The sequence below is a fragment of the Ceratotherium simum genome, chromosome 7, assembly GCF_057802395.1.
Source record: "Ceratotherium simum simum isolate JZ-2026a chromosome 7, ASM5780239v1, whole genome shotgun sequence".
In the NCBI taxonomy this organism is placed as follows: domain Eukaryota; kingdom Metazoa; phylum Chordata; class Mammalia; order Perissodactyla; family Rhinocerotidae; genus Ceratotherium; species Ceratotherium simum.
This window is the reverse complement of record NC_141906.1, coordinates 71,457,588-71,476,894: the sequence shown is the minus strand read 5'-3', so window position 1 is coordinate 71,476,894 and position 19,307 is coordinate 71,457,588. Positions and strand designations below refer to the sequence as shown.

Sequence of the window (19,307 nt, the reverse complement as noted above, 5' to 3'; positions counted from 1 at the left end):
AATTGCTCTGAGCTTCCAGAACAGTAAAGAATCTAGTATCACAGGAAGCTGCCATAGATGATATCAGCTATCCCCAGCACTGAAGCAGGTAATTCACTGAAACTTCCTGGAAGCTGCTACAAACCTTGTATCCGCCCTCTGCCGACAAGTCTACCTGCCAGTTCTTCCACAGCTCTTCCATTCTTCAAATGTCAAACAGTTGCCTTTCATTTGTAAAACCTCCTTGGCAAGGGATTCTTGGAAATGTAATGCATACGCTTCAAAATTTTGAAGGAAAAGTTATGATTCCACCATCAATAAAGCACATTCAACTGCTGGGAATATTAAGAGGCAACAATGAGAAGAAAGCTTCTAATCATTCTCACAAACCTTTCAGCTGAGCACATAAAAGGATGAAGGAAATATTTCTCAAGTTGATGACAGACTATCTAGCACACTGTATAAACAAATATTTCCCAAAATATTCCATGGGATACTGGTCCTATGATGTGATTTGTCAATAAAGGATTCTACAGCCAAAAACATTTGAGAAAATCTGAGAAATCTAACCCATTCCTAGAGAATTACAGTATGTATAGTTATCTTAAAGAGTCTGAGAAAACCTGCAATAAAGAAACCATCATTTTTCTTAAGCCAGCATTCCCCAACATTGTTAACTACTCTGGTTTTCCCCCTAGTATCTGAAGAACATTCTGAAGAACACACTTAGGGAAAGGCCAACAATGAATCATTTCTTGGTTAGTTTTGTGGGATTGTGTTAGGTCACAATTGACTAGGAGTGTTATAAAGAGTCAAATTAGAAATAGCAAATACAAAAATCCTAAACTAACATATTTGAAACAGACTGAAGCAATATTGAAGTCATCCAGTGGAAAGCAGTTATTCATATTGCAACAATTTGTATACATGAAGTAATATAATGGGGTTCTATCATGAAACTAAATCGTATCCAGGGCTAGTTTTCTAATGTGTGCCTGTTTGCCTGCAAGCAAAAGTTGAAGGAGCTTTTTTCATTACATTCTCCCAGGCATGAGAAACATAGTAGCACACTGCATTGGCATTCTATAGACAAAGCATGTCATATCAAACTATGAGATTATCTGAAAAGTGTTCCTCCTGGAACTCTTTCTGAATATGTACTTTGTTCTCCTAATCTGGGAGTGGACACTCATTCAAGTTTCATAACTTGCTATCAAAAAGTCATAGCTAATACAGAATCAATTCTTGAAATGGGCTGTTGAAAATGACTTTAACATATAGAACTGACTCTAAGTGAAAGACACCAGACACACAGCAGGTCACATATTGTAGATTTCATTTACATGAAATATCCAGATTAGGTAAATCCACAGAGACAAAGCAGGTTAGAGGTTGCCACGGGTTGCATGGATGGGGTAATAGAGAATGATTGCTTACTGGATATGAGGTTTCCCTTCGGGATGACGAAATGTTTTGGAACTAGATAAAAGCAATGGTTGCACAACACTGGAAATGTAGTAAATGTCACTGAATTGTATGCTTTAAAATGATTAATCTTACGCGATATGAATTTTACCTCAACTTTTAAAGAAGAAAAACTTTTAAAACTGATTAAGTCGCAGTGGGATAGGAGGAATGCAAGGAAGCACCCTCCCTCTTAGGTGGCGAAACTGGCAGAGCTTGTTACATGCCCAAAAGAAGGTGCTTAAAACATTGTCTATTTGCTTGGTCATCCTAGACAGAGAATCCACCAAGCTGGAGCAGTTGGTGCTATGATAGTAAAGAACATGGTGTTGGAATACTAGCTCTTTCTCTCAGGCTATAGTGAAAAGTCAAGAAGAGACATACAAGACAGAGACAGAGACATGAAGAAAGAGACAGGGAGAGTGAGACAGACAGAGAGCGAGAAGAGAGATTAATAAGTTGAAAAAGTTGCAGCCTGAGCATACGGGCAGCAGCTGTACAAATATATAAATTTTGTTAAGGAAAGATCTTTCTGCTTGTAGTGACTGATGTGAGACTGCTAGCTGAGAGTCAGAAAAACATGTACCTTGCTGAATTTCAACAGCCAAATTGTTTGTGACACCCTAACATTAGCATGCTGATTATGATGCTATGGGATATTAGTAAACTGGAATGGGGCTATCCATATGTATTATCTATTGCTGCCTAATAAACCACCTCCAAAATTAGAAGCTTAAGACAACACACATTTATTATCTCAAATTTCTGTCAGGAATCTAGGCATGTCTTAGCTGGGGTCTCTGCTTTAGATCCCTCACAAAGCTGCTATCATGGTGTTGGCTAGGGCTATGATCTCATCTGAAGGCTTAATCAGGGAAGGATCTGCTTCCAAGTTCATGTACATGGGTTGTTGGCACCAGTTTCTCACTGGTGATTGACTGGAGGCCACCTCAGTTCCTTGCCATGTGGGCCTCTGCATGTTGCTTCATCAGAGCAAGTATGAGACGAGCCAGAGATAGAGTAGGAAACAAGTTGGAGGTCATATCTTTTATAACCTAGTTTCAGAAGTAACATCCCATCACCTCTGCCATATATTATTTGTTAGCAAATCACCACTAGGCCCAGCCCACACACAAGAGCACGAATACCAGGGGACAGGGGTCATTGGGAACCGTGTTAGAAGCCACCTACCACACCATGAAAGGACACAGCTCCTCCCCACACTCCTATTCCTCCTTTACACTTTGTGCATGTGTACATGTGTATATATGTCTCATGCAAAAGTGATAATGCCTCCTATTATAAAGCACATTCATATGGGGAATTTGGGAGGGTGTCAGTGACACAGTAGGACCCATCTATACTCACAGGTGAAGACTTTGAGCTGAGATCTCAGGGCTTAAGAGCACAACCCATAAGCACTTGTTTCCCCAAACTGATAAAATCAATGTGACACTGACTATGGATTTAAAAAAGTTGTAGTGGGCCAGCCCTGTGGCTTAGAGGTTAAGTTGTGCGTTCCGCTACTGGCGGCCCGGTTTCAGATCCCGGGCATGCACCAATGCACCGCTTCTCCGGCCATGCTGAGGCCGTGTCCCACATACAGCAACTAGAAGGATGTGCAGCTATGACATACAACTATCTACTGGGGCTTTGGGGGAAAGAAAAAAAAAAAAGGAGGAGCATTGGCAATAGATGTTAGCTCAGAGCCGGTCTTCCTCAGCAAAAAGAGGAGGATTAGCATGGATGTTAGCTCAGGGCTGATCTTTCTCACAAAAAAAAAAAAAAAAGTTGTAGTGCTACCAAAAAACCCCACATCTGGTAAATATGTTTGCTTACATATGATTGCAATATCCAAACTCAAGTACCAACATTCAGAGAAAGTGGATGCTGATGTAGTACAACCTTCTATAGAAAATTCCTTTCCTCAACCTCCCTCAGGCCAAGACTTGAAGGACACTGTCAAGGAAATTCTTCCTCACAGGCAGAACTGGAGTGGCCATTTTGGCTGACCAAATTATTCCATTGTCACAAAGTTGATGACCACAAGTTTCACTGGTCCTATTATTTAACTTAGTATCCATTTCCTGAAGAAGATGGTATATGTTCTGGACTGGTGCCCCTGTTTGTCTGATTTCCTTCAATCATTGATATTTGTGCTTGGAATATTTGGGGAATTTGCCATATTTCTTAGACAAAAGAATATTTGGGGAATTTGCCATATTTCTTAGACAAAAGAACAGATCAAGAAAAATGGATGTAGAAAATGGGTGTCTCCCAGAGAATCTGGATTCACGGATTGTTAGGGGGAATTTGAGGAATTTCAAATCCGTTTATGTGCACATTGCAGAGACAACAAGGAGACTGTAATGGATGCTTTGGGGTTTTCTGCAAAGCACTCCATCTCCCACCTCCATCCACTTTAAGCAGTGAGTGTCACCCTGGCTTAATCATGATAAGGCAAGCTCTGCAGTATTTTTCACAAGGAGAAGAGTCCTTTTTGCCTGAAGATATGTTATGTTTTTATATTTTCCCCTCTTTATCACATAAATTAGTCCTGGATGTTTTTGTAAGGTTCATTGACGTCAAAGAGCCAACTAGAGAGCAATGTTGTTTTTGATGAGGCTGACCCTTGTAATTCATTGAAATCTCTGTCTCAAAGGAGGAGTCATTGCTCTTTGAACTTCATGTGCCCAGTTCCATACAATCTATTATCAACCAAATAAAGCCCTTGGCTACCTTACTCTGCAATTAACACACTGTGGGATACTTAGTACTGTATTATGGAATAAGCAATCAATGTTTGTTGAATGAGTGAATGAATAGTAACCCGGTTATTCAAAGTGACAAATTCGTTTATTGCAATTCTGTCTTATTATGTCTTTTAGAGGAAACAACATTAAGTAAATAATTAAAATAGAATGTTGCAGTATACTGACTTTCTTCAATCTGATCCAGTACAACTCTCAGCTCTTAGATCAGAGGTCTCACTTGTGGGTATTTATGAGAGACTATCTTCTTTAACTTCTTTATTGTGCAGCTTTCAGAAGGAGAGGAGAGAGAGACAAAAAAGGAAAGAATATTTAAAAAATAATAACTGAAAACTTCCAAAATTTGATGAAAAATATTAATCTACACATCTAAGAAGTTCAACGAACTGCACATAAGATCAACTCAAAGGGATTCGTACCAGGATACATTATAATCAAACTGTGGAAAGCCAAAGACAGAGAATTTTGAAAGCAGCAAGAGAGAAGCAACTCATCACTTGTGAAGGATCCTCAATAAGATTAACAGCTGATTTCTCATCTGAAACCACCAAGGCCAAAAGGCAGTAGGAATGATGTATTCAAAGTGCTTAAAGAAAAAAGAATGTCAACCAAGAACTCTGTATTCAGCAAACTGTCTTTCCAAAATAAAGAAGAAATGAAGATATTCTCAGATAAACAATGAGAGAATTTGTTGCTAACAGGCCTGCTCTACAAATAATACTAACAGGAGTCCTTCAAGCAAAAATGGAAAGACACTAGAGAGCTATCCAAATCTATGTGAAGAGATAAAAAGCACCAGGAAATGTAGCTACACAGGTAAATATAAACAGTATAAACTTATTTTTTGCTTGTAAATATCTTTTTCTCCTATATGATTTAGACGATAACTGCAAAAAACAAAAAATTGTAAATCTATGTTCATCAGCAGTCAATATATAAAGATGTAATTTATATTATAATAACAGCACAAAGGAAGGGGTAAGGAATAGAGCTATATAGGAGCAAAGTTTTTTATACTATTGAAATTAAGTTGGTCTTAATCTGAACTAGATTTCTATGAGTTAACATGTTAATTATAATCCCCAGTATCACTACAAAGAAAATAATTTTAAAAAATAGTAAAAGGGGGCTGGCCCAGTGGCATAGTGGTTAAGTTCGTGCACTCCGCTTCAGCAGCCTGGGGTTTGCAGGTTCAGATCCTGGGCACAGACCTACACACCACTCATCAAGCCATGCTGTGGCAGCATCCCATGCAAAATAGAGGAAGATGGGCACAGATGTTAGCTCAGGGACAGTCTTCTTCAAGCAAAAAGAGGAAGATTGGCAGCAGATGTTAGCTCAGGGCCAATCTTCCTCACAAACCACAAAAAAAGTAGTAAATGAAATGACAAGGCAATTAAAATGGCATACTAAAATATATCTATTTAACACAAAAGGGGTTAATGGAGGAATAGAGAGACAAAAAGACATAAGACTTATAGAAAATAAATAGCAAAACAACAGATGTAAATCCTGCCTTATTAGTGATTATGTCAAATGTTAATAGATTAAACACTGCATTCAAAGATGGAAATTGAAAGAATGTATTTTTAAAAATGACACAATTATATGCTATCTAAAAAAGAGATATCTTAGATTAGAAGTATAAATAAGTTGAAAGTAAAAGGATGGAAAAAAGATATACCATGCAAACAACATCTGAAAGAGAACTGGGGTGGCTATACTAGTATCAGACAAAAAAGGCTTTAACACAAAAATTGTTACTGGAAATAAAGGACAATTGGTAGTGAGGAAAGGGTCAATCACTTGGAAGACATAACATATATGTACTTAACAATAGAGTTCCAAAACATAAAAAAGCAAAAACTGACAGAATTGAAGAAATAGACAATTCAACAATAATAATTGGTGACTCCAGTATTTTACTTTCAGTAATAGATAGAACAACTAGGCAGAAGATCAACAAGGTAGTATGAGACATTGCAAACCAACTGACCTACAAGACATCTATACAACACCATGAAAAAAAAATGGCAGAATACACATTATTCTCAAGTGTACATGGAACATTCTCCAGCATAGACCACGTGATAAGCTATAAAACAATTCTCAATACGTTTTAAAAGATTGAAATCATATTAAGCATGTTCTACCACAGTGGAATGAAATTAGAGAGCAATAACAGAAGAAAATTTGGGAAATGTATAAATATGTGGAAATTGAATAACACACTCTTAAATAACAAATGCGCCAAGGAAGAAATCAGGAGGTAAATTATAAAATATCTTGATTTGAGTGAAAACAAAACACAACATACCAAAACTTATGAGATGAAGCTAAAGCAGTACTTAAGGAGAAAATTATAACTGTGAATACTTATAGTATAAAAGAAGAAAGATCTCATATCAATAACCTTATCTTCCACCTTAAACTAGAAAAGGAAGAGTAAACATCCCAAGACAAGAAGAAGGAAGGAAATAAAGACCAGAACATAAATATATGAAAGGGAGAACAGAAAAACAATAGAGAAAATTGCCTAACCCAAAAATTGGTTCTTTGAAAAGATCAACAAATTAACAAACTTTTACCTAGACTGACCAAGAAAAAAAGATAGAAAACTAAAATTACTAAAGTCAGGAATGAAAAAGGGTACATTACTACCAGCGTTACAGAAATAGAATGGATTATAAGGAAATATTTTCAATGATTGTACACCAATAAATTTGATAACCTCAATGAAAAGGACAAGTTCCTAGAAATATACAAACTACCAAAATTGAATCTATGAGAAATAGAAAATCTGAATAGACTTATATAACAAACAAAAAGATTGAATTAGTAATCAAAAAACTTCCAGAAAGGAAAGGCCAGAACAGATAGCTTCACAGCTGTATTTTTCCAAATTTTAAAGAATTTGGAAATTACTTCTTCACAAATGCTTCCAAAAAACAGAAGAGGAGAGAACACTTTCCAACTCATTTTTGAGGTCAGTGTTAGCTTGATACCAAAACCACACAAAGATATCACAAGAAAAGAGAGCTATAGGGCAATATCCCTTATGAATATGAATGCAAAAATCTTCAACACAATAGTAGCAAACTGAGTCCAACAACATACATATAAGAAAGGTTATACATCTTAACCAAGCAGGATTTATCCCAGGAATGCAAGTTTGGTTTAACACCTGAAAATCAATGTAATGCACTATATTAATACAAGTGTACAGTTCAGTGGTATTAAGTACGTTCAGTTTTTGTGCAACCATCACCATTATCCATTTCCAGAACTCTTAATCTTGAAAAACTGAAACTCTATACCCATTAAATAATATCTCCCCATCCCGCCTTCCCCCTGGCCCCTGGCAACCACCATTCGACCTTCTGTCTCCAAGATTTCAACTATGCTAAGTACCTCATATAAGTGGAATCATACAGTATTCGTCTTTTTGTGACTGGCTTTTTTCACTTTGCATAGTATTCTTAAGTTTCATTCATGTTGTAGCATATGTCAGAATTTCCTTCCTTTTGAAGGCTGAATAATATTCCGTTGTATGTATATACTACATTTTGCTTATCCATTCTTCTGCTGATGGACACTTGGGTTGCTTCCGTGTTTTAGCTATTGTGAATAATGTTGCTATAAATATGAGTGTACAAATATCTGCTCAAGTCCCTGCTTTCAATTCTTTTGAATATATACCCAGAAGTAGAATCGCTGGATCATATGGTAATTCCATTTTTAATTTTTTGAGACACTACCATACTCTTTTCCATAGCAGCTGCACCATTTTACATTCCCACCAACAGTGCACAAGAGTTTCAATTTCTCCACGTCCTTGTCAACATTTGCTATTTCTGTTTTTTTTCATAGTTGCCCTCCTATTGGGTGTGAGGTGGTGTCTCATCGTATAGTAGTCCTCCCCTTATCCAGAGGGGATATGTTCCAAGCCCCCCAGGGGATGCCTAGAACCATAGGTTGTACCAAACCCTATATATATTATGTTTTTTTCCTATACGTGCATATCTACAATAAAGTTTAATGTATACATTAGGCACAGTAAGAGATTACCAACATAACTGATAATAAAATAGAACGGTTATAATAATATACTGTAATAACAAGATACTGCAGATCTTAGCAACCTTAGCATACAATTGTTTTCTTTCCTTATTAATTTGAGAACTTTCACCTTTTCACTTAAAGGAAGCACTTTACAGCTTCTCTTTAGCATATTTGTATTGCCAGTATCACTACTCTTGCGCTTTGGGGCCATTATTAAGTAAATAAGGGTTACTTGAACACAAACACTGTGGTACTGCCACAGTCAATCTGATAACCAAGATGGCTACTAAGTGACTAATGGGTAGGTAGTGTATACAGCATGGATATGCTGGGCAAAGGGATGACTCACCTCCTGGGCCGGACAGAGCTGAGCAGTGCAAGATTTCATCATGTTACTCAGAAGGGCACACTATTTAAAATTTATGAATCGTTTACTTCTGGAATTTTCCATTCAATATTTTTGGACCACAGTTGACCATGGGTAACTGAAACCATGGAAAGTGAAAGCACAGATAAGCGGGGACTACTATAGTTTGATTTGCATCTTTTCATGTGCTTATTGGCCATTAGTATATCTTCTTTGGAAAAATGTCTATTCTTTTGCCCATTTTTTAATCAGGTTGTTTGGTTATATTGTTCTTGTTGAGTTTTAGGAGTTCTCTATATATTCTGAATATTAATAATTCAGCTGATATATGATTTGCAAACATTTCCTCCTGTTCTATGGGTTGCCTTTTTACTCTGTTGATAGTGGCTTTTGATGCACAATTTAAAAAAAAATTTCATGAAGTCAAATTTGTTTATTTTTCTTTTGTTTCCTGTGCCTTTGGTATCATATCCAAGAAATTATTGCCAAATCCAATGTCATGAAGTTTTTGCCCTAAGTTTTCCTCTAAGAGTTTTATAGTTTTAGGTCTTACATTTAGGTCATGAATCCAATTTGAATTAATTTTTGCATATGATGCTAGTTAAAGGTCCAACTTCTTTCTTTTGCATGTGGATGTGTGGTTTTCCCAGAACCATTTGAATGATTTTGTCACCTTTGTTAAAAAACATTTGACTGTATATACGAGCATTTGTTTCTGGGCTCTCTGTTCTATTCCATCAGTCTATACATCTGTCCTATGCCAGTACCATACTGTTTTGATTAATGTAGCTTTGCAGTAGTTTTGAAATCAGGAAGTGTGAGTCCTCCAGCTTTGTTCTTCTTTTTCAAGATTATTTTAGCTATTTGGGTTTCCTTGCGATTCCATGTGAATTTTAGGATGGGTTTTTCTATTTCTGTAAAAATGTCATTAGATTTTGGTGGGAGTTGCATTACATCTGTAGATTCATTAGGATCAGTGAAGGGAGAGAGGGAGACGGGAGGAATAAGAGAGAGTGAGAGAGAAGAAGGAAGGGAGTGAGGGAGAGAGTGTGTGTGAGCTCATGCATATAAGAAAGGAATTTAGGTCAAGAAAAAAATTAAAGATAATTGGAGCTTTGCCATTTTTAGCAATAAGTCAAAGCATATAAATGCCAGAATAACATATGTAAAACATGACAACTAGAACATAAAGTAGAGAAAATAATCTGAGGCCAGAATCTTTTCCCATTTTTTTATTGTGGTAAAAGATACATAAAATAAAATTTATTGTTTTAACCATTTTAATGTAGAATTCAGTGGCATTAAGTATGTTTACAGTGTTGAGCAACCATCACCACTATCCATTTCCAGAACTTTTTCATTATCCCAAACAGAAACTCTGTACCCATTAAATAATAGCTCCTCATTTCCCCACTGCCTCCAACCCCTGGTAACCTCTACTCTATTTTCTGTCTTTATGAATTTGCTATTCTAGGTTCCTTGTTTAAGTGGAGTCATACAATATCTGTCCTTTTGTGTCCGGCTTATTTCACTCAGCATAATGTTTTCAAGGTTCATCTATTATATAGCATGTATCAGAATTTTATTTCTTTTTCAGACAGAATAATAGTTCATTGTTTGTACATACCACATTTTTGTTTATTCATTTATTTGTTGATGGGTATTTGGGTTGTGTCTGCCTTTTGGCTATTGTAAATAATGCTGCTACAAACATTGGTGTACAAGTATCAGTTTGAGTCCCTGCTTTCGGTTCTTTTGGGTATATACCCAGAAATGGAATTGCTGAATCCTATAGTAATTCTATATTTTACTTTTTGAAGAACAACCTGTTTTCCAGAGAGGCTGCACCAGAGGCTAGAATTTTTAAAAGGTATTCCTTCAAGAGAAAAGGAGCCCTGGAACCAGCAATTGCCTTGAGCTGATGTTTGCTGGCTTAGGGCTTGGGTTTGAGTCCATTTATATTTAATATAATTATTAATATTGTCAGACTGAAGTATACCATCTCAGAATTTGTTCTTATTTGTCTCTATTTTCTATTTGTTTTTCTGTTTCTTCTTTCCCAACTCATTTTTTAAAAAGTTTTCATAAAATATATTAATAAATATGTTAGGGTTTAAGGTAAGGTTTTTTGAGTTGAGGAGGGTGGTTTCCTTTCTAACATCCTAGTTTACACTCAGAATCTTTAAAATCAGAAAAGTTTATGATCTTACCATGAATGATATGACAAATTAGCTTACCCCAGTGTTTTTTCCATACAACATATCTTCATATTATCTTCCTACCACCCATAGCTGATGGACAAACACAGACAAAGTTTTTGATAGTTTGAGAAGAAGCAGTTGACCGGTGTGAATTGAAATGTTTGCTTTGTCAGTAAAAAGCTTTCGCTGAGTCACCTGGACAGTTAGTAACGTGGCCTGAAAATAAATACAGGTTAACCAATAGGCTAAAGGCTTGTGTAAATAGCTTGTAAAGCTGTAGAAGGTATTGAGGAAGGCAAGCAGTGAAAGGCTAGTTTTCATACATCATAAACTTGAGGCAGAAACCCTATAACGAAGAATGTGTAAGTAAATAATCTACAATGTATAAGGAAATACCCAGCTAAAAGTCATTAACATGAAATACCCACACCCAGAAAAACATCCACTAAGGCCTTTTACAAGGATCCTTTCACCATGTTATAATGATAAATCCTTAGCAGGAGTGCCTCAATAAAGGAATGTCAAGGATATTGTTGGCACCATTAGGTCTACCTGAACAAAAACTCTAACCATGAAAATAGGCGGCCAGCATGTGTCAGTGCAGAACTTTCTACCTACAAATTAAACTGGCAGCATTTATCCCACAAGTCTGAGGACAGTCCACAATGGAGTAGCAGATGAGCTTTCTTGAAAAGAGCATTTGCAAGAGGAGAAGCAAGTGCTGACGGTCTGTCCAGGATTAAGGGTTTCTCCGAGAGTCACATTCCTCCAGAGTTCCTCTAGATGGATTCCAGAACCCAGGTGCTGCTGGAGGAGGGTGAGACAGGCAATGACAGGTCCTGTGGAGCACCTCATTCCCTCTCATTGTGGAGAGAGTCTGCTCCTGGAAATGATCCTCCTCGGCATCAAAGAAGCCATTTTCCAGAGCATAAGTGAAGTCTGGGCTGGATGCTGCCTGGAAAGCTCCCTGACCTTCCTGAATTGATTGGTAGAGACCATCGAGTTAACAGAGCAAGGACATGTCCAGCTGTCGGAGGCCAACCATCTCCTCGCAGAGCAGTGCCAGCAAGGCATTTAGGTTGTGGGGCTTAGCAGGCTGTGCAGCAGCCCAGCCCATGCTGCCACCTGTGTCCCTGCAGCTCAGCTGGTCCTGGCTACTCGACTTCTGCATATACGGCCCCTCCGGGTGCTACCAGCGCCCCGACCCGCTGCCGCCTAATGCCGAGCAGTCTGCTGAGGATCTTGGGCATGAGGAGCAGTCTGACTACCCACAGCCCCTGAACCACCCCGGCCGCTGCACCCAGCCCCCGCTCGTCACTCACTGACCTGCTCGTTGCTCTGCAGCTGGTACAGGCCTTTCTGCCTTCTTTTAAATGAATTGAGTATTTTTTATAACTTCATTTTACCTCCTCTAGCTACACTTGTTTGAGGAATTTTTTAGTGGTGTTTTAAAGATTTACAATATACATCTGTAACTTATCATAGTCTATTTTCAAATAGTACTATACGGATTTTGCGAGCAATATAAGAACCTTACAACAATATGGTTCTATTTATCTCCTCCTCTACAGTTTGTGCTCTGTCGTGTATTGTACTTCTACAAATGCTATAAACATCACAAAACGTTGTTATTTTTGCGTTAAGTGGTTCATAGTCTTTAAAAGAAATTTAGATACAAATGTATGTTCATCTCTTAAACATATCAAAATTGGTCTTTTTTCTTTACCCATGTGCTTCTCTTGCATTCTGCATTCCTTCCTTCAGCTCCAGCTTCCATCTCTGTCATTTCCCTTCAGCCTGAACAACTCCTACCTACCATTTCTGGTAGTGCAGGTCTTCTGGAGATGAAACCTCTCCACTTTTGTCTGTCTGAAAAGGTCTTTATTTTGCCTTTGTTTTTGTAGGATATATTTTGCTGCATATAGAATTCTAGGGTGTCTTTTTTTCTTCTTCAAGTACTTAAACGTTGTCCTTCCATTGTGTTCTGGCCCGTCTTGTTTCTAAAGAGAATTGAGCAATAATTCTTATTGTTGTTTCCTGTTTGTAATATAAAATGGCTGCTTTTAAGATTTCCTCTTTATCTTAGTTTTCAGCAGTTTGAGTCTGATGTGCCTAGGTGTGCTGTGTGCTCTGCGTGTGTGTGCGTGCGCATGCTTATCTTGCTTGGAGTTTGTGAATTGACATCTTTCAACAATTTTGGAAAATTCTCAGCCATTATCTCTTCAACTATTCCTTCTGCCCCATTGGCTCTCCTTTTCCCCTGGTACCCTAATTACATCCACGTGTGCTATACATCTCAGAGACTTGGTTGTACTTTCTGGGTTTTTTTTCCTTTTCTTGTGTTTCAGTTTATATAATTTCTACTGTCTTTAAGTTTTTAGATCTTTTTCTTCCTCTGTGTCCATGCTGCTTCTGATCTCATCAAATGAATTCTTCACTTGTGATATCATATTTTTCACTTCTGCCACTTCCGTTTGATCCATTTTTATCGTTTCCATCTCTCTGCTGACATTCCCCACATGTTCGTGAATGTTGTTCAGCTTTTCCACTAGATCCTTTAACACATTTTCCTGGTATTTAAAGTCTCTGTCTCATAATTCCAACATCTGATCCATCTCTCGGTCTGTGTCTTTTCTCTCGTGATCATGGGCTCCATTTTCTTGCTTCTTGTGTGGCTGGTGTCTCCTTATCACCTTGCACTGTGATGTAGTCCTTCCTCTTTCAGCAGCTCTGCTAGGATGATGACAGCTACAGGTTTCTACTCTTAGAGGAAAGACTCTTCACTTTCTAGATTTTCAGCTCTAGATTTTAGTTTAGTTATGTTAATTTCTGACCTCAGGTCTCTGGTGGGTTACAAAAACTATGATTTTGTAGCTTATCTGGTTTGTTGTTATTGTTAGGGTTGCAGCAACAATCTCTTGTGACTTGAAATTGGAAGGCCTAGAATTGGATTAGGCCTCTAATGGATAAGAGACAAAGTCTGTATCCAAAGAAGGGTGAGAAATAGAACCCAGGATTCTAGTGTAAGCCAGAACTCTGGAAAGGATAGAAACCAACCACTCAAAGGGAGACTAATCTGTTTGGGCTCGGCTCTAGGATGAGTAGGAAAAAAAAAGAAAGAGAGAATCTCCTCTGAGAATTTTGAACCACAAGCCCACATTCATGCTGGTTTGGGGACATAATTCATGCTACCCTCCTGGTCTGAATACCACCAAGCCAAGATTTCATTTTAAAGTAGCAATAGGTTGGTATTGTCCTTATATAGCTGGCAGAAGCAAAGCAAAGCTTCAACAAATCATTCCTGTATAATTCATAGAAAACATTAATTTCAGGTCTTTCTGTGCTTAGAACAGTCATGACGCATGGTCTTGAAGCGTGTAGCAACTCCAAAGCATTAGATCCCGGACGCTCTAACTGATGTTTTTGCTCTTTGTGCATCCACTGAGCCCAACAAGTTGCTCCTTCTCATCATTTTCTTAAGGAACAGACTCACGTGTACTTTGACAGGAGAGAAAGTAAGGAAGATCTGCATGCAGTGGTTCCTTAAGACTGATGACAGGCTGCACCCTGATATAAGCTACCCTGCCAGTTTTATGGATGTCATCAACAGTGACAAGGGCGGTGAGATTTCCATCTCGTCTGTGACCCAAGGGCCACCTTGCTGTTCATCAAACTATGCCTGAGGAGGCCAAGTATAAGTTCTGTGAAATGAGAAAGATCTTTGTGGGCACCACCCAGATTAACATCTTCCAGATTGATTTGGAGCTTGGCCAAATCAATTAGTCATTTATCAAGTTCTGCTAACCTGTGTATGTTGACTGAAAGTGCTAACCTGGGACAGTTGATGTGATTTCCAACAGAGAAACAGACAACCTGACTCTTGATGCGGCTCCTGTGAAAGATACCAATGGCAATAGCTTTGCCACCAGGCTTTCCAACTTATTCATCACCGGGGAAGACAACAAACCATGGATTTTCCCACCCCAAGGAAAGAGTACTTGCCTCACCATTGCTAACGACTGAGACAGAGACTATGAGCCAAACAGAGCAGTGGGTGAAATGATCTCCAGATGAAAGAAGTGGAGAGCCCCTTGTGGCTCATTAAGTTTTACTAGTATGGAGGAAACAACAAAAACAAAACATTGTTTTTAGAGAATTTCCACCAAAGGAACATGCACTCACAACTTTTTTTTTAAATTACTAAAACACCTGGGGATGCAAACTCAAATGAACAAAGAAAATAAACTGAAGGGTCTGACTCCCAAGATTGATATTAGAATTATCACAGATTATGTAGAGAGAATGTTTACCTAAATTTTAGCTGCATGAATGAAAATGAAAATCTTAAAATCAGAGTGTTGAATGGAAAAAATCAAGTCCAGAATCAGTAAAATGGATAAATGAAATTTAGTCTATGTATACAATACAATATCATAGAACAGTTTAAAAAATGCACTAGAGATATACATATCAATATGGATAAATCTCAGAAATATGATGATGAGTGAAAAAAGCAAGTCAGAGAAAAATACGTATAATATGAGTTCTTTTATGTAAGTTTCAAGACCTGGAAAAATTAAACAGTATATTGTTTAGGGATCATATATTGTAAAACCATTTTTTAAAGTAGCTGGTAATTTATAATTTAGAATGGTGGTTTCATATGGTTTGGAAGGAGAAGGAGATCAGAGAGGGAGCACAGTCGTCTTTAAAAAGTTATTGGGTTGTGTTTTATTTCTTAAACCAGGAGCTTTAACATATAGGTGTTTAACAGGCAGTTTAACTTACAGGTGTTTGTTTTTATTAACATTATTTAAATATATGAGTACTTTTAATTTATTTTTTGTCTGAATGGTATTGTTTATTTTTTTAAAAGTCAAATAAATCTTGTTTTAAGATCAGTGGTCTAAATCCTTGTTAGGAAGACCTCACCGAATATAAAACTGTTCTCTTTCCTGGAAGACAAAATAACAAATAGGTCCATCTACTGGTGAATTAGAAAATCTCAGATAAAGAACAGGGATCCCGCAACTAAAGGAATACACTAGGATGTAATGTTTTTACTCAAAATCAGCCTATTCGAAAACCACGTACATAAATAGAAAAAGAAATTCCTCATTAATCAAGCAAAGAACTCTATGTTTTCAGAAGCATCGTAAAATTCTTCAGTTTGTTTCTAAATTTTTGAAAGGTTAAAAATCAACCTTCAGCAATTTGTGAGGCCCCAGCCTCCTTTATCTGCATCCCTTTTGCCCCCTGCTGGCAGGTTTGTCCCCTCGCTTCAGGAGCTATGGTGCTTTCCTCCAGACCTCCTGTTCTTTGTTGCCTCCTGCCTGCCTGAGCATCGAATAAGTCCTTCCTACACTGTTCTTCACCGAAGCTCAAATGCGTCCCTCACTTCTGCTTTAATGTCATGAGACAGTATATTTACACAGCTGTTCAAGATTTAGGTCAGTCTAGATGTGTAAATATATTGCTAAATGAAAATGACCTGGGTGCAGAGCTGTATGTAGCATATGTTCCCCTTTGTATTTTTAAAAACAATGTATATGTTTCCGTATATAGAGAATATCTAGGGAAGGACACATAAGAAACTGATAACTGTAGGCCTTTAGAGAGGGAGACTCGGGGGAAATTGAGTTAGAAAGAGACTTACTCTTTTTTTTTTTACTGTTTATTGATTTTGGTTGATTTTGGTTACAATGTGCATGTATTACTTACTCATGCAAATTTTAAAGAGAGAAAATGATGTGTATATTCTATATATGTAGACGTTATCACACTGATAAACAAACTTCCTACAGATAAAGAGCATTGATGCTTTCTGATGGAGTTTATCTCAGTGTTTATGCACTGTAGTTGTGGTGTAGGGTGACCTTAGGTTGTCAGGGCAATGGTCTTACCTGGATTGAAAGAATCTCTTTGGATTTGGATATGTCCAGTGTCTTTGGACATATTCATTGCCCTTAATATTTAGCTATGAGTTTTAGCTTAAAATGATTTATCAGACAACTGACATTTTTCATCCAATTAGGTTGAAAAAAAATCAGTTTACACTTTTGGTTTATGTTTGAGTCTTGATACTTTATAAATTGCCTGAAATCTAAGAGCAATCTCAGATCGGCAGATAACTTTGCAAAGATCTACTTTAAACATTAACTGGAAACACTATAATTCCTTTCATCTTAGCAAACTCTGAAATGAATGTACAATTAAGTAGCACTTCAGTAAAAACGTGAGTGTTGTCTGAGCAAATCCTTTGTAGTAGATGTGCTTGATTCCTCCACATTCACTCCCCCTTCCCATCGTATGGCAACAATGAGCTTTGAGGAACTGACCCGAGCTCCATTGATGGGCCCTGGTTAGGGAGCCAGTGATTGCTTCAAGGACCTAGCCCTTACCATTGTTTGGGGGGATGCAAATTGGCCCCCAACGACAGAAGATAAAGACTTCTGTTTGGTGGCTTAGCAAGAGGCAATTTCTCTCATCTGCTGGGTATAAATAAAGAAGTAAGCAGGCCTTATTGTAACTGGCAACTGTCCTACAACTCAGAGGGGAACTAGACATGAAATGATACAGACCCTGTGGTTACAGAGCAAAGAGATGGAAAGAATCTATGTTCTTGAGGACACAAGTGAGCTGCTCAACCAACCAACCCTGGAGTCTGCCCCATCTCTGGACTTTGTGTAAATGCCAGCTGGTCAATTTTTGATTGTTTGAATCAAATTGGGTTGCTTCGTTTCTCTATTACTTCCAGTTGAAAGCATGCTGATGCATATTTCAATAAAACAGTAGGAAAAACCCTCAAGAAATAAACTACACAACAGCTAGGCCAAATCTTGAGTACACTTTTCCTGTTGAATTTCTTGAATATTTTAATTATAAAAGTGTAAATGTATTTCAGAGCATGAATATTCATAAGAAGGATTGGATTCTCCATTCTCGTATTAATATGGTAGAGTGTCTTAGTTTGTTGAGGCCGCTATAACAGAATATCAAGGATTGGGAGGCTTAAAGAACAAACATTTATTTCTCATGGTTCTAGAGTCTGGGAGACCAGGATCAGGGTGCCAGCATGGTCAAGTTTTTGGTGAGGGCTCTCTTCCTGGTGTACAATGGCCACCTTTTTGCGGTATCCTTACATGGCAGAGAGAGAGAGAGAGATCATCTCTCTCATGTCTCTCTTTGTAAAAGCACTAATCTCACTCATGAGGGCTCTACCCTCATGACCTAATTATTTCCCAAAGGTCCCACCTCCAAATACCATCACCCTGAGGATTAGAGCTTCAACATATGAATTTTGGGGAGACATAAACTTTCAGTGCATAGCATAGAGCATAACATGAATAGTATTAAACGTTAATCTAGTAAACCTTCTATTGTTAGACAGACGAAGAACACTAGATTAACCATTAAGCAAAACAAGCACATGCTTAGGTGTTTTAGTTTGTTTGGGCTGCTATAACAAAGTTACCGTAGACTAGGTGGCTTAAAATGACAAATATTTATTTCTCAGAGTTCTGGAGGCTGGGAAGTCCAAGATCAAGGTGCCGGCAGGCAGATTCAGTGTTTGGTGAGTGACCTCTTCCTGGTTCATCGATGGCCATCTTATTTCGTGCATCCTCACGCAGAGAAAGAGGTGAGGGATCTCTCTGGGGCCTCTTTATAAGGGCACTAACTCCCTTCTTGAAGGCTCCACCCTCATGACCTAATCACTCCCCAAAGGCCCCTCCTTTTAATACCATCACATTAGGGTTCAACATATGAATGTGGGGGGACACAGATATTCAATCTATAGCATTAGGGCACTAGAGAAAGAGGGGCATCACAGAGCTTTTTCAAGTTTTGCTAAAATCAGATTTTAGAAATTCGTTATGTCCTGATGCTTAATCTAGAAACTAACCTTGTCATTCAGAAGCTACATATAAGTTGGTTGGCTTTTTACCTATGTATCTATCTGTTTACTCTATTGATTGTAGATTGTAAACTCCTAATTCAATTTCTTTCTTAGTTTTAGATACACTGAAGTTTTCTATTTTTCCTTGAGTCAGTTTTAGTAAGTAGCATTTGTATTTGCAGGAAGTTGTCCGTTTTGTCTGTTTTCTAATTTATTTATTTATTTATTTTTAAAGATTTTATTTATTTTATTTTTCCCCCCAAAGCCCCAGTGGATAGTTGTATGTCGTAGCTGCACATCCTTCTAGTTGCTGTATGCGGGACTCGGCCTCAGGATGAACGGAGAAGTGGTGCCTCGATGCGCACCCGGGATCCGAACCCGGGCCACCAGCATCGCAGCGCGCGCACTTAACCACCAAGCCACAGGGCCGGCCCCTGTTTTCTAATTTAATGGCAGAAAGTTATTCACAATTTTTTTTTTTTAATTTTTAAAATCCCTGCTGCACTTATGTCCACTTTTTTGTGTGTGTGTGTGGGGGAAGATCAGCCCTGAGCTAACATCCATGC

The 19,307-nt window shown here is 37.9% G+C and overlaps 1 pseudogene; it reads left to right on the top strand.

Moving 5' to 3' along the window:
- The first annotated feature begins 14,206 nt into the window (after nucleotides 1–14,206).
- LOC147916704 (small ribosomal subunit protein eS4, X isoform-like) lies at nucleotides 14,207–14,867 on the top strand (annotated as a pseudogene).
- Nucleotides 14,868–19,307: the final 4,440 nt, after the last annotated feature.